Genomic DNA, 14,123 nt, shown 5'->3' on the forward strand with positions numbered 1-14,123 from the left:
ATGCCCAAAATCTACGCATTCATCCACGAACCCACCCGGGGTCCACCTGTTGCTACTGTAAACACCGCCCGACGGTCCACGTGTTGAACCATTCGGGAGTTCACTCCTTGGATCGCTGAGCACGTGACATCGGCATGCGAAAAGATCCGAACCAGTCGTGAGTTCCCGAAGGCCATGATCTTGAAGAACTATCAAACGTACCAACTTTCAAGCAGCGTCAATTCGAACCAACTTCAGTTGGCTATCATAAGTCACTCCGGTCGGTTCTCTTGCCTCTGCGGGCTAGTAGTACTACTACAGTGGATTACTTTCAATCACCCATACTATGTGGGACGACAAGACTTGAGTGAAACTGTTGCTTCTAATTACCTCCCAAGTGGGCGGTTACGTGCTGCTCCGAGGTGGTAAAAAGAAAACCCAGAAGGTACTTCTAAACATTGACCGAGTGTGAGAGTCGATCAGGATGTAATATTGTTCCCGGAAGCGAATCAATTTCTGTGTCAACAAACCATTCGGAGAAGTGATTCCGTGGGTCGTTGGGTAAAGTGACCTGATTGCTATTTTCGATGCTCTACCGGAGAAGCCGAAGAAAGGATTAGAAAACAGGGAAAGGGAAGTGTTTAGAGGATGATATGTGATGTGAAAGTGTTTATCAGGCACCCTCAAAAGGGACAACGAAAAGACGGAAGAGCAGCAAGAAAATGTGTATTTGTGTGTCCCGTGAATCTCAAGTTTGGGTGAAAGTTGTATCGGGAATGCTGTGAGGGCGGATGGAGAAGGATATTTATATGGGCAGCAGACTGGTTCGAGCAAAAATTATGGAAGTGGCAATCGAGCTTACATATTTCAGTGTTCCAGCAAGAGTGAATTAATATTTATGAAAAAAAAAAACTTCAGTTTGGTTCGTTCTTCTTCTTCTTCCCGGCTTTGCGCAGTAGGCCAGAAATGCAATTTTGACGCAAACCCAATAGATCCTAAACGAAACATTTCAGAGGAATGGTACCGTCAAAGAAGTCTCTCGTTACAACTAAATCTATCTATTGGCGTAAACAGATAGTTCGCAACTCATCCGCAAAGATGCCGCCACGATCTAGCTTTTTACTCTGATGATTTCTTGAGAAAAGTTGTTTATCATTTGTTTAAAAATGACCAACTCTTCTGAAGATAAATAAGTTCCACAGGCTGTCGTTTCTGAATTATTTAGAAAATTATATCGAAATTGGTTAATACATGACGGATTGATCAATAAAATGTTCTTCTTCTTCTTCTTCTACTTCTTCTTCTTCTTCGCATTTCAAGCTTATTGCATATCGCATATTAGCTTATTGCGTGCTCTCAACTTAGTGTTCTAGATGCACTTCCACAGTTATTAATTGAGAGCTTTCGATGCCTGTACCATTTTTGCATTGATATGATTGTGTGGCAAGTCCAATCATACTTCTATGCCCAGGGAAGTCGAGAGATTTTCCAACCCGAAAAATTCCTAGACCTGACCGGGAATCGAACCCAGCCACCTCCAGCATGGTCTTGCTTTGTAGCTGCGCCTTTACCGACTGAGCTAAGGGAGGCTACGTTCTATTTTGATGTTTTCAGTAACAACCCTACAAACCTTCAAATTTTCCGAGGAAATGGCTCGATTATCCGGAGCCATAATTTTTAATTTTGAAGTATTGGATTTGATGTAATATCGATCAATGTAATTCAAGCTGATGTATGAAATAATGATGTAATAGCAAAAAGCAGATACAATATTACAATGGAAGTAATTTTGTTCGCAAAATCGATGTACATCGTACAACGTTATATTGCACAACCGATGGATTGACCTGGTTGCAGCAGTTTGGATGTAATATTCAACAACTCTTTTTTTTGTGTGTACATAAAAACAAGAAACATTTGATAAATTCAACAACAATTGATGCATTTTAACCATTTTGTCGTGCTTGGTTGGGATAAACAAAGCTATATAGAAAAGTAAGATGACGAAGGCATCCTGAAGTGACCATACCGTACCATTCTGCGTTGTGAGTAAGCTGCCAGCCCAAGTAACAATTTTGGTTTTATGAGGGTTCTGGAGACCATGATTTTGACTTGTAGCATGCTTTAAAACCTCGATAAAACTTGCAATGTTACTTGGGAGGTGACTCATTACAGAGTTTTAAATTTGATTTGAATTGTTACATAGCTGAAGGATTTCAGAACAAAACTCGATCAACCAAAAGCCTAGAGCATCTTTGGAATATTTTCGGAGCCACCTTGCATCATGAGAGAATATCTGAGAGATGCAATTTGAATTGATGTAGAGTTTAATGATCAGGTTCATCCTGAAATCTTGAAAAAATATCCAGACAACATTATGGAGATCTAATTATATATAAGCTACCGTGTAGCATATGTTAGAAAATCTGTGATTATGTGGATTATGGAATACTTGTATATATTTAGAATTATAACTGAATCTGAATTCTTCCAAAAACATTCTGAGATTTTCAAGGTGATCGCTTCTCTTATCATGTGGTGTTATTTTAAATAATTTCTGAGCAAGAGATGGAGATGTGATTTGAATTGTTGGGTAGTTGAAGATCTTCAGAATGAATTACCTGATCAAGATTAAATCTAAAACAAAAATCTTGAGGATATTTTGGAGATCTACAATCACTTGAAGGTCTTTCAAATATTTTTTGCGCAACCTGGTATCTTGAAAATTGCATGGGAGACTGGAGGTCTTTGCAATAATTTCTGAGCAACCTGGTATGATGAGAGAATATATGGGAGATGTGATTTGAATTGTTGTGCAGTTGAAGATCTTCAGATATCGGATCAAACTGAACTTTTTGGAGATGTATGATCATCTGGCTTTGCCATAATTTCTGAACAACCTGGTGTTTGAGAGAACAACTGGGAAAGATGATTTAAATTGTTGGGCCAGTCGAAGATCTTAAGAATAATACCTAACCAAGGAGGTAAGGAAGTTTGTTGAAGACTTCAAGTTGGTCTGGATTTTTTCTGAAGATTTTTAACCTTTCCATCAATTCAAATCACTTCGCTCGGGTATTATAATGCTACGTTGTAAAATCAAATTCCTCCATAAAATACTCTTGATATTGTTGTTTTCAAGGATTCAGATGGATCAGGTATTATTATGAAGATCCAACCACACAACAATTGAAATCTCGATGCTCACATTCTCCAATGTTACCATAATTCTTATAAACTTTCTCAGGTAATCAATGATCTTCATAATTTCCTCTGAATTTTTTGTTTGTTTAAGATTTCTAGTCTGGCATTCTGAAGATTGTAACAAGTTAAAATCAGTAATAACTTACCTTACCAATCAGACAAAGTAGTCTGCGAAGGTTCCGCAGGTCACCTTCTACTTGGTTGAAAATCAGTAATCATACGTCTCCATAATATTCTCTGGTACCAACCGGTGGAAACTAACGATTTTAAATTGGCTCGCTACTTGACTAGCCTATTGGTCCCTAGCAAATCGATTAACGTACCCCATTCTAGTCAAAATTCTAGTACTACGCAATGTTTGTTTTGATTCGCTATGAAAGTTTGACAGATAAAATGAGGGGTTCGTGGATTTTTCTATGTTTCGAGGGGTGCATCGATTAGCTTGGGACCGAAGATAGTTCTAGAGCTGAGCCAAAAAGTTGAGCACGTTTCATCGGGACCTACTAGTCTTAGATTTACCTCTATGGTTATACAGTGAACTCTCCTTTACTCGATTTTTTCCTAACTCGATATTGTCCCTAACTTGATGGAAATCCAAGCAACCTGCACCGCTCTCCCTATTTACACATCCACTCAAAATTGTGGTTGGTTTCAGTCATTGTTGAAGAAAGTGAGATGACAATTGGTTGTAAAAAATCAGATCGAAAGTTGTTTTCCAGCTATTGCTATATGTGACCATCATCAGGAAAAAAATATATGTATTTTAAAACGTTCAATTTGTGCACATAAGCACAGCGCAATCCATTTTCATCATCTTTTAAACTGTTCTTGATAAGCGCTAATGTAAAACATAAATAAAAATAAAATGGCTCGGTTAAAGACTATACTCGAAAAAAATGCAACAGACAAAAATGATCAGCAAAAATTAATTTTAAGTCGGATATTTTTGAAACTCTCAGGGATTAAATAAACACATAGTAGCTATGTTTTTGAAAAGTTGGTTTATTCAACCTCCTGTCTTAGGCAAAATGCCCGCACCTTGAACTTAACGCTACCCATCAAATCCTGTGCAACACTTGCGCCATCTTTGTAACACACGTTCATCCACTCTTTCTTCAGATCCTTGTCGTTTTTGAAGACCTTCCATGTTTTCCGAAGCTTTCCCTTCATAATCGCCCAGAATTTGTCTATTGGACGAAGTACTGACGAGTTTGGCGGATTTGCCTCCTTCGGCACAAAAACAACATCGTTGGCTTCGTACCACTCCATCACCGGTTCGCGTAATGGCACGATGCCAGATCCGGTCAAAACAGAGTGTCATCTTCGTGGGACCGGAGGAAGGACAGTAGGCGCTTCTGGAGGCATTCTTCTTTATATATTTGTCCGTTGATGGTGCCGGTCGTTATGTACGGCTTGCTAAATCTACCGCACCCACAGATCACCTGCCACGCTAAGTACTTCTTAGAAAATTTGTCGACCTTCTTCTTCCGGAAGTTCTCCGGAACAATCAGGTGGGACTGGCCGACGAAAAACTTCAAGCCGGGGATCTGCTTGGCGTCCGCTATAATGTACGTCTCGTCGTCCATTACGATGCATTTTGGCTGTACCAACCACTCGCGGTACAGCTTCCTGGCGCGGGATTAGGCCACTGTATTCTGTTTACCGGTCCGGTTAGGCGTCTTCCTTACCTTGAAGACATGAAATCCGGCCCGCTTCATTGTCTGCTGGACGAACCAGACGGAAGAAGTGACCTTCTTGGCCGAATCGCAAGGGTCGAAAGGGTCGGATTGCGCTTGAAGTAATCCCTCACCTCCCTTGCGTTCACGGGGTCGGTGGTCTTCGCTTTTTTTCCACTGCCAGCTCACCGCTAGGTCGTCTGGGTCTCCTTCAACGATCAACCTTGGAGAAAATGTTGAAAAACTTCAAAATATATCAGAGTTGGTTGGAAATGCTATCTAACGTGAAGCTTTAGGGTGATAATTTATTACCTAGATAATGATCTTAGAAGGGGGTAGGTGGATAGTTCCGTTAGAGTACGGCAGTATGAAAATTGAATAGATGTTGAAAATGAGCAAAGGGCTATTAATGCGACAGTACAAAGTCAAACGCACACCTTTTGCCTAACCCGTACGATGTACGCGGATATTCGAAGTAGGGGAAATGGCTCGAATGTTGGCCTATGGATCTAAGATTGGGCCCATCCATCGCTAAAAATCTGCTATTTATCAATTTTATCTAGATGAACGCGTCATTGGGACGATACTAATAAATATTTTTAGTCGCTATTGAAAATTTAGTCGATTTCTGAATTTATGTAGGGGCATTTAGGCCGACATTACATCAATTTCCCCTGTGTCTTCAAATCTACAGGCAAAAAGTGTGCGTCTGCCTTTGCTCATAACTGTCTGTGGCTGTGGAATAGTTCTAGCGACATTTCATCACTACCTAAAGCCCCACGTTGCCGAGAGCATTTCCAGGCATTGGTGTGCTGGTAATGCAATTCTCGTTTACCCAACTATTGTGTTGCTCCTCTCGTCATGACCAACGTGGTCGTCTCAGAGAGAAAGCAGTAGGGTGGTTGTTGCTTGCTGTACCATCATCAGCATTGTTGTCGGCTACTCCCGCCTTGAGTTGTTACATTCAAAGTGTTTTTATGTTACTTCATACGCGAAGTTTGCGATGTTCAGAGTTGGCTGGAAATGCTATCTAACATGAAGCTTTAGTGTGATAATTTATTAGTTAGAGAATGGGCTTAGAGGAGGGTAGGTGGATAGTTCCGTTAGAGTACGGCAGTATGACAATTAAATAGAAGTTGAAAATGAGCGAAGGGCTGTCGCATTAATGGTCATTTTCAACGTACCCTCTTCTAAGATCATTCTCTAGTTAATAAATTATCACACTAAAGCTTTATTTTAGATAGCATTTCCAACCAACGATGCGACGTTTACAAAACGATGTGACGGTTCACAAAACCCGTGATTATCGTTTCACCCACTGCGTATCACCACGGTCCCCCAACACTGTTCTTCTGGCGGAAGGATTACTTCAACCTGACTGACACTTGAAATTGTCCAGACAGTCCACGATTAGTGGTCTGGAGATCACTTGGCACGAGGGAGACTTCTTCTACCCAACTAAAAATTTTCACAATGTAAACGCTTTACTCATTTCATTTATACAGTCTCACTCAAGCTGTATTCAAACGTTATACGATAAAAGGCAACCTTTACTCAAATTCTATACAAGCAAATCTGGCGAACTTAGTCAGCTACTTATGGCTGTGTGACCGGTTGGAACAAGCTCTTATTGCATTTCCATTTACGCTTCTAAACAGCTGTTATCTTGCTGTTTAGTTGTTTGCGAACTTGAAAGGCGCTTATTCAACCTTTTCCCGGTTATGCAATAATCACTACGCAGCTTTCTGTTGTGGCCGGGTTAAATATTATATACGCTTTTTTGTAGGAGGAACAGATTGAGTTTATTTTTCTGCCAGAATCAAATTAATCGAAATTACCCAACTAACATTTCCAGCTTAATAAGCCATCTCTTCCAGCATTGTGCTGTAAAGTAGCTGAAAAAAATCTACAGAACAGCTAGATGCAAAAGCAAGCAAAATATTTTTGGAGAGCGTTTACTCAACTTTTTCACAACCATTATTCAATTTGTCAGTCCCACTGAATAACAGCAGCCAATAAACGCTAATGCCACTTCTATACAAATATTAAGGAACTTTCAACTGGTAGCTGCAAAATAAAGCTAATAAAGTGAATATAATACTCATTTGATGGCTTCTAAATATACAACCAACCACTCTTGCTGAATAACATAAACATCAAAAGTGCTTTTTCAACATCTAAACAACCTGTAATCAGCTGTGTTAGCGCTACTTTGGAAGCATTTTTACAGTCAGCTAGGTTTATTTTTAGACGTGTGCAGTTTTACAGCTTTTACTCTGCTCCTTTACAAAGCTGAAGTAACTAGCCGAGAAAAGTGATTCATCCTAACTAACATTTTCAGCTTTGTAAGCCAACTTTTCCAGCGTTGTGCTGTAAAGTAGCTGAAAAGAAGCTGCAGATACAGCTACAAGCAGAAGCTAGCAAAATAGTTTTGGAGAGCGTTTACTCAACTTTCTCACAACCATTATTCAATTTGTCAGTCGCACTGAATAACATCAGCCAATAAACGCTAATGTCACTTCTATACACACACTACCCAACTTTCAACTTGTAGCTGCAAAACAAAGCTAACAAAGTGAATATATTACTCATTTGATGGCACAACCAACCACTCTTGCTAAATAACATAAACATCAAAAGTGCTTTTTCAACAACTAAACAACCTGTACTCAGCTTATAAACTGTGTTAGAGCAACTTCGGAAGCATTTTCACAGTCAACTAGGTTTATTTTTAGACGTGTGCAGTTTTACAGCTTTTACTCTGTTCTTTTATAACTAGTCGAGAAAAGTGATTCATGTGTACTATTATAAAGCCTCTACTCAGCGATTTTGTTGTAGAAGGGAATGTTGATTTGTTTACATAAGTTCAAAGTGTTGGCGTAGCACAGTTGGTAGTCTCAAGGTTTGCCAATGAGGTCGTCTCGAGTTCGATTCCAGGTTCCGGTGCAGGGTAAATAATTTGGTGATGATTTGTAACTAATTTCGGTTAATTTGATTCACAGCAAAATAAACTCAATAAATTCCTTCATAAAAAAGCGTAAACAGTATTTAACCCGACATCAAGAGAAAGCTGTATAGTGATTATTGGATAACCTGGAAAAGGTTGAATATGCGCCTTTCAAGTTCACACACCACTAAACAGCAGGAATAACAGCTGTATAGAAGCGTTAATGGATATGCAATAAGAGCTTCTCCCGACCGTTCCAACAGCCATAAGTAGCTGAATAAGTTCGCCAGATTTGCTTGTATAGAGGTTGAATAAAGGTTTCCTCAGATCGTATAACGTTTGAATACAGCTTGAGACTGTATAAATGAAATGAGTAAAGCGTTTACATTGTGAAAATTGTTAGTTGGGCGGTGGCTGGCACTCCGCAGGTTTCGCAGGTCCTCCGGAACGGTGTTCCTCCGAAGTTGTGGGAGACTCTGCTGTGCCCGGTGCGCAGCCTTGACACCACTCGCTGTTCTCGTAGGTTTGGTTGATCCTTCCAGGTTCCGGTGGTCGCCTTGATCTTCCGAAGATGGTGTGTCCTGTTGTTCCTCCACTCGGTGTCCCAGGCTCTCCGAATCGTCCGCTTGATCCACTTTTAGACATCTTGGAGCGGTACATTGCCGGTGGACCTGGGTCCGGTGTGGCCTGAGCCGGCGAGGTGGTCGGCTATTAGGTTCCCTTGGATCCCACAGTGACCGAGTACCCACATGAATACTGTGTTGGGCCTTGGATCCACGGTGTTTCTGTTGTTAGGGCCAATATCACGCTGTGTGAGTCAGTTACGACTAATATCGGCCGGTTGGCCGGTAGGTTAACCGCGTGGAGAATGGCCGCTGCTTCAGCTGAGAATACCGAGCATTGGGTCGGGAGCGATCTGCTCACAAGCAGACCATCTCCGGAGACCTCCATTCCCACTCCGCTCCTGGAGAGAGAGAGCCGTCGGTGTTCCTAACTTCATAACCTTGGTAGTGCGCCCCGAGAGTTTCGACAACTGTCGAGTTGTCTCCTGCCCTGAAGCGGTCCTTGATTCGGCTGTCAATTTTAATCTTGTGCGATTGCCAACTTTTGCCTCCGTGCTAGTGGACCAGTGGAGGGAGATCTACGTCGGCGGCCGTGCGGAGGAATCGGTTCGCCTCATCGAGGAGAACGATCCAGTTGTTTCCCGACGTTTTAGTGAGAAAGGCAGCGGCTTTGGTAGCAGTAGGTGCGGTGAAAACGAGTCAAAAAGGTAGGATACCGGCTGCAACGCATGCAGCGTCGGCCGAGGTAGAGGGCAGGAGACCGGAGACTGTTCGAACGTAGCCATTGTACATCGGTTCCAGAATCTGGACGGCTTTCTCGGCGGCAAGGCATGTAATCTCTATACCGTACAGTAGACGAATGTCGATGATTGCTCTAGCTACGCGGAAACGGATTTCGCGATTGTTGGATCGGTGGGGGCGGGAGATGCTCTTAATCAGGTTGGACCGACTGCGACAGTCCTTCTTAACTTGTTGGAAGTGCGGCTCAAAGGATAAATTCCGATCGAGGAGCACTCCCAAGACCCTCACGGTGTTTTTAGTCGGTATTGCTTGTTTTTTAATCATGATGGACTGTCCGTTGTTGCGATGCCTGGTGGTACATATATGGCAGCGCACGCTCTTGCCGGCGGAAAGCTGGAAACAAACAGAGTCAGTCCATCTGACCACCGAGGAGACTGCCGCTTGCGCTCTCAGTTTCGTCCTCTGCAGGGTGGGACCCACCGTTACAATGAGGACGTCATCCGCGTAGACGAAGATGTAAACGTTCTTGAGTAGTTGGTCAAAGACCCCATTCATGACACGATCACTGAACCCTGAGCGGACTGTGTGGTGCCACTAGATGTGTTTTTCAGTGTCAACTTCTGCTGAGACGAATGAAAATTGCTATCGTCTCTGAATACATTAAATGCAAAGATTTCTTCACTCTGTTTATTCCAGCTTGTTTCAGTTTTCAGAATTACCGAAAAGGATGAGCATAATAAATTTTGATAGATTTACTTCATTTTGGCTGGAATTTTCATGCGATTGAAATTTTGTCGGTATTTCAAATTTTCAGTCGCATTCTATTTATGTCAAGAAGTTGTTGAAAATACGTTGATTTATAAAATAGATTCATTATTATCATTAGTTAACTCTTTCTCACCGAAAGGAGTCATTACTTCCGATAATTCGGGCTGTGAAATTTCTAGGCGCTTTCCCAGTAATGAGTACTAAAAAACTATCTCATCATGGCACAAATTTGGACTTAAGAAAACGCAATAATTAACCATTCGATATCGTTTGGAGTCCAATTTTTTTTCAGGAATCTAAGGAAAAGACTGATTTTCATGGAGTTTTGATATCTTTTTTCGTTTTTTTTAGAAAAAAATCAAAACAAGATTTCAAGCTGTTAACACTCCGAAAACGATGCCAAATGTGTAACAACAAATTGGCAATGTTTGAAAAATTATAACTCAGAAATTTATCAATAGAATTTAAACCTACTGATACCGAATAAATTTGTAAATTTCAAATCTATTTTTCATACTGCCGTACTCTAACGGAACTATCCACCTACTCTCTTCTAAAGATCATTCTCTAGCTAATAAATTATCACACTCAGTGTTGGCAAAATCAGAAATCAATTGATATTTTTCCGCTCTCATGTGCTCGCGTGATATTAGAACAAAATATCATGCTTGATACTGATTTTACAAGCTCCTTTGATATTGCGAGACTAATCACAACCTGCAAAAACCAAGCTGAGAGTTGACTCGACACAAAAATGATTCCGTTGCACATCGTTTACTTAGAAAGAGAAAGTATAGTATGCTATCTCTTTTTACTCTTCACCTATGGCAGACACGAAGCGACTGCTGCCAGCCGTTATGGAAGTTTCGGTTGCATTCGGGTGTAAAGCAAAAATTATGAAACTCAATCTCACCACAGTTTGCTGAGATTTGCAGCTGGTGAGTTTTGTTAGCTTGATATTCCGAGCTGCGATATCACAGCTTACAAAATCAACCGCAGTTGTTTGCTTGTGGATTTTTGTCCTCGAAAATCAAGCGTGATATTGGGCGTTGATGAGATTTGATTTTTTGATATTTTCCCAATACTGATCACACTAAAGCTTCATGTTAGCATTTCCAACCAACTCCGTGTTCGGAATGTTAAAAGGGAAAGCATGCAACTAATAAAATACTATTTTTAAAAAATTTAAAATTCCAATTTTATTCGACTCATCATGGACACATTTGGAATGATTGGCTGCTTAAATTAAAAAAAAACCTATCCCGGGTAGGAAAAAATAACTTAATTGTACCAAATTCAGGTATGCAAATAGCATAACTGGCAACCTAAATATAGAATTAGTGAGGCTGACTTGAAAATGCCAAAAATAATACCTCAATAATGTTCTACGAATAACGAACTAATAAATAATTTAGTTATTACAATAACAGGATAACAGACGCTTTTTTAGATGCTAGAATACCATAGTTTGTTATTTTGAAGGTCTTCTAATACCAATTTATTCACTCTTTTAGGTTTTATTGTCTAAATACTGAAACATCACAATTTGTTATTTTGGTATTGATTTGATATTTTACAAAATATTTCGATAACTGAATAATATCAAAACAAGGTTTTATACCACAAGCATACCGAAATCTGGTATCATACCGCATAAGGATATTCATTTGTTATCGATTAGCTATCGGTTCCTGCTCGGGATGAGAAAGTATTTCCTCAGCCCTTCCCTAATCCAGCAAAGAGCTTGAACCAGTCTAGTACCCATCCGGCATGACGTGTACAGTATATTTCACAACAAGTTAGATAAACAATTTGTGACTTTCTTGAAACACCTCCGCCGGTAATGGCCGGCGAGTGTGGTGCTGATGGCTGAGCAAGACAGTTCCCAACGGGGGCCATAAATTTCAACCGAAATGGAAATCGACACATTCCGAAATTGATTTGGACCGGAAGAAGAAGTCATAAAAGCAGCTTGCTAAACTTGGCGATAAATAAAGATCATCATTGGGCAGGCCATAAACGGGTGAAATATCCCTTTTGCCCGTAAACTGGCGGATCCAGATTCCGCTGGACGGGGCGCGGGTAGGCCATAAAAATCCACGTGACTCGTGGGCTAGCTAAATCCGATAGTAGATCGACTTACAAACCTACTTCGAGATTGCCCTGTAGCAAATAAACCTACACTGCTGGGGCTTTGAGTAATAAAAGTGAACCGTTTGCCATTCGTCTCGAAGATATTGATAAGCGAAAAAGAAGCACTGTGCGGCAAAAATGGAAATAAAGTGAATTGATGTGTTTGTAAGCAAAGTTTCGATCCCCCGAAGGCGATTGTTTTCGAAAGGGAAAGAACTGGAAATAAATAAACCTTCTGTTTGAGTGAAGTTTCCGTACGTTCTATTTTTCTTCTCATCTGTCCTCCAGCATCCTCGAAGCGAGCCCCAGTAGTGGATTGAGGGAAGAACGAAGAAGTTTGTGTTGTGTCGTGTTGACGCGCTTTGGGCGGTTCTTTCATTTACATTCGTGTGCGACTTCTAACATCAGAGCAGCCGCAGAGAAGGCAGAAGGACCAAAGGAAGAAAAAATCCAACGGAAAATCAAACGTCTGCTGCCTGTCTCCGAGTGTTAAAACTGCTGCTATTTCTTTGGAGTTGGGGTCCTGGGCTGGTGTAATTGAGGTGGAGCAGGAAGCCTATAGCAGCAAAGAAAAAAGTGGAAAATAGAATGATGCTGTCAAACATGTTGGATTTACGACCCGCTCTGGTGTTGACGCTTTTCACAGCAATAGGTAGGTACCGGAGGTATCCCTTGAAGATATAGAACCAATGACGTAGTAAATTTGGGGCTGGATTTGTCAGCCCCTATCCCTTGTTTTAACCACACAATGAAGCGTAGTTTTTCCAGGCATTTTCAGCTATTAAATTTTAAACCAACGAACCCGAGGGGAGACTCCCCCTCTCCCCTCTACGTTACGACTCTTCAGATCCAACAGAAGAGATTATTCAACTCCAGCAGCACACTCACACACAACCGTGTGACAGCGGGGAACATTATGCATAGCTTTTCGGTGTTTGATTCGGGCAAGTTAATAAAAATACCACACCCCCCATCCTGAAGGGAGACACGCCGTGGAGAAAGGAAACTTCAGTCAACCGTTGTTTGCTGAAAGTGCGATTCGTGCGGGTCGAAAAGTGACATGAAATTTATCAGCGTGTTAAACTCATTTAAATACAAATGAGATTGCTGCGAATGATAATTGAAGCCCAGCTGGTTCCGTATGCGGTGTGAAGCTGTAGGGGGATGTACGGGAAAACGAAGGGAGCATTTTCTTTGATTTATATTAAAATATCTACGTATCTGGAACGGAGAAATCAGCATAAACATTTTAAGACACATGCATTCCATAGTGTAAACAATAGTGAGGTAAGGTTCGAGTTATTACGGTTGGGAATTTAATACAGTTACGGTGTGGTTACATGTGCTGAGATATACTGAGATGGAATTTAACTATTACAAAATGAATTTGAATATTTATTGTGTGGTGTGGATAAATTCGAATTCAATGTATTGAGGCTGAGGAATAAAATAATTAGTATGTATAGTAGTAAAATTTACGTTTATTTACTGGATTTTTTTTTTGTGTTTCAACATTTGGTTTTACATTTCAATTGGTTAGCCTTTGGCTCTTCATCTTTGTTCTAGTTAATTGGTTATTCTAATGTGATGATTGCGGTTAGCGATAATTTACAGGATACCCTTTTAAGGGCTAGTTTTCGTTGGAATTTAAAAATTTGATAACCTACCTACTTGAGCACAGGAACCTACCTAACTACTTGAACTAGGTTGGTGGTGGTTTGATCGCAGACAAGTGACTCTGAACCTTTCCAGCGTGGACGTCTTTTGCTCCTCGAGTGTTTGAAAACCGGCCAAGTGGTGAATCTCAGAATTACGAGTTTGCGGTGGACTGTTAAGGATCATTATGAGGATCTTGTTTTGGATCATCAGAAGCTTTAGGTGGTGGCACTTAGCACAACTCTCCCAGATTGGCATACCATACTCAATAGCGGGCAGAATGATTTGCTTGTGGACCGCAACCTTGTTTTTGAGGGACAGGGTGGACTTCCTGTTTATCAGAGGGTAGAGCGTCCTGTTCAAGATGTTACACTTGGTGGATGTCTTGTCCACATGGGATCGGAATAGCAATTTACTATCGAGGGAGAGACCAAGGTAGACTTCTTCACTCGACCATTC

At 40.9% G+C, this 14,123-nt stretch overlaps 1 pseudogene; it reads left to right on the top strand.

Moving 5' to 3' along the window:
* Window positions 1–256: 256 nt before the first annotated feature.
* The window catches only part of LOC135711365 (uncharacterized), a 74,133-nt pseudogene continuing 60,266 nt past the window's right edge, over window positions 257–14,123 (top strand).

Source organism: Ochlerotatus camptorhynchus, unplaced genomic scaffold (genome assembly GCF_037179485.1).
Source record: "Ochlerotatus camptorhynchus isolate MF236.1 unplaced genomic scaffold, CSIRO-AGI_Acam_v1.1 ptg000037l, whole genome shotgun sequence".
NCBI classification, from domain to species: Eukaryota; Metazoa; Arthropoda; class Insecta; order Diptera; family Culicidae; genus Ochlerotatus; species Ochlerotatus camptorhynchus.